The sequence below is a fragment of the Tupaia chinensis genome, unplaced genomic scaffold, assembly GCF_000334495.1.
Source record: "Tupaia chinensis unplaced genomic scaffold, TupChi_1.0 Scaffold000290_1, whole genome shotgun sequence".
Taxonomy (NCBI): Eukaryota; Metazoa; Chordata; class Mammalia; order Scandentia; family Tupaiidae; genus Tupaia; species Tupaia belangeri.
In genome coordinates, this window is record NW_006159775.1 from 4639117 (window position 1) to 4641861 (window position 2745).

Genomic DNA, 2745 nt, shown 5'->3' on the forward strand with positions numbered 1-2745 from the left:
GCCACAATCCCTTCTCCTCCATTCTCCTCTCAGGATCTTGGGCATGCACGCACATGCGCCCGGCGTGAGTTTTAAGCCACCGGGTCCGGGACTCAAACTGTGGCTAACTACATGGAAGTCCAGCAACATAGCCATTATGCCAACTGTTGGTCTCTAAAACTGCCTTTATTGAAATTTAAAAATATATTTTAAAATACCTATTTAATGACCACAGTAAGCTATATAGCCTCAGCTAGGTGCTACTTTATCATATATTCATTCTACTGACAGAGTTTCATGGCTAAAGTCAAACATGTGTTCATAGATATGTATAGATCAGCTGAGCTTGCTATTGAAAGTAGTTAGATTAATTAAGATATTTTATAAATCAATAAAACGTGAGGGGGGAAAAAAGGAATAGAAAGCAACCGCAGATACCAGAGACAGTGTGGGAGGAGGGTGGGAAATGGCAGAGGGTGAGAAATGGAGGGATGGGAGGATATACATGAAACAAGAAATGGAAAATTATTTGTTGATGATAACATGTATGATTAAGCCACTATACAGTGTATTCTGGATGGGAAATCACATTTTATATGCTGTATTGATGTCCAGTGAATGAATGTAAAATACATTTTTTAAAAAATCAGGCACTTGGAAAAAAAAAAAAAGAAACAACAATTTGTTTGCTACCTGAGCATGGGAAAGTTAAACTTTCTGAGCCTCAATTTTCTTACATACACAATGTAAATAACAGAATAGATGAACAAGAACAACATATTAAAATTATATAAGCAAAGTAAGTGCCTGGAAAATAGGCCAAACATTAAAATATGGAACAAAGACATGTATGTAAGGGAATCCAGGCACAGGGGAATAATTAGAGAAAACTATTCTTTGCTTAACATAGTAATGCATTCATTCAAGAATACGTCTGCTTCCATATGAAATCATTGCAATATACTATCATAATTAAAGTATATGAAAATAATTTGGCCACAAATTATGGAAAGATATAACCCGGCACTGCCAGGTGATGGGGATATAGAAACAAATAGCTGATCCCTGCATTTAGTTTGCAGGAACACAAGCATTTAATTCCATTATAATTCCTCAGTCTGATCAGTGTTATAAAAGGGGTGCACAAAATGCCAAGGTCAGACTGTTAAATACTTGCTCATGGCCTATATCTGGGGCTAAGAGGCCAATTTAAAAAGGAAGATGAGCTCCTGGGCTCTTCAGTCCAAGTGAAGAAGACTACAGACGGCCTCGTTTCAACAAGGTTTACTGGGTCACCAACATGCCCAATGGGCCAAGGGGACAAAGGCAGCCCCTCCATCCTGCACTGCAAACTGTGCTCTGGGATAGAAAGTGGGTCATGGTCATCATGTTATGAACACTAGGTTTTGGACCCTACCATGGTGGTGAGAAGAAGCTGGTTCCTCTCCACGTGTACCATGGGACCCACAGGTTCTGTGGCAACACCCAGCTGTTCTATGACTGAAGCCTTTTGCTTTGATGGGTGCTGCCATGAGTGCTGGGTCCTGGAGTTGTTGACCATTGCACTATGTGACTAGAAGAGCAAGGTAAACACCAAACGGGTGAGATGTGATTAATAAGAAGAAGAAGGAAGAAAAACATTTGCTTCCCAGTTCAAGTGTTCTCATTTAAACCACCAGTGTGGTTTAAATCACACAGAGGCAGAATATTAGGGTGTTTTGAGAGGTTCTTTCCTCCTCCAAAGGGTATGTTGAACAGAGACACAGGGAGTTGGAAGAAGACACAAGGTACTGTTGTCCTGTTGTTCATTGGCTGAAGTGAATGTTCACAGAGCGGTTTCCTCCGTCCCAGAGCTCACAGCGCATGGAGCTAAGTAGAGCCAATGTGGAGCTAAGCCAAGGCCATCCGGGCTCACCAGGCTGAACCAAGGCTGAGCAGGGCAGGGCAATGATTGCAGGGCAGAGCAGAGCAGCACTGAGCTAGTTGACCAGATGCTCCCTTTCTCTAAAAGGGGCTACAGACAATAGTGGCTCATTGCCAAAACCAAATTGTGACGCACACACACACATGCATGTTACATTCAGTGGCATAAAACAGAAAATTCATAATTACATAATATGCATGAAAGCGCAATACAACTAATAACGTAAGTTGTTTACTCTGTGCTCTTTAAACATGATAAGATAGGAGATGAGGGAGCCAGAGTAAACCATCCTGACTCCATTTGCAATACGTAGGGCATAATTTTTTCCTGTCAAAAACAGACAGGACATACGGGCTACTGTTTTATCTCCATCTGAGAGAGGAGAGGTAAAGAAGAGAAGTCATGAGCAATTGTGGAAGCCATGACCACACTTGCATGGGGAATAAGGAATTTCACTGTCAGTGTTAGTTCGGGCCTGGGGACCAGGAGCCAAAAATAACCTGTATTTTCACAAAGTGGCCTTAAAATGGGTCCTTCATGGGAACCAGCAGTTAGCATAATGGCTATGTCACTAGACTCCCACGTAGTCGACCATGGTTCGCGTCCCGGACCCAGTGGCTTAAAATTCACGCCAGGTGCGTGTGCGTGCGTGCCCAAGATCCCGAGAGGAGAATGGAGAAGGGATTGCGGCGTGACCATCCCCCCTGGGGGGTGATTTCTCACTTTCTGTCTCTCTGTCTCTCTCTGTCTGTCTGGCGAGCGCACGCACCCTGTAGCGAAAACCTCTCTAAAAAAAAAAAAAAAATGGGTCCTGCATAATGAAATGACTTGATTTGTTTGAA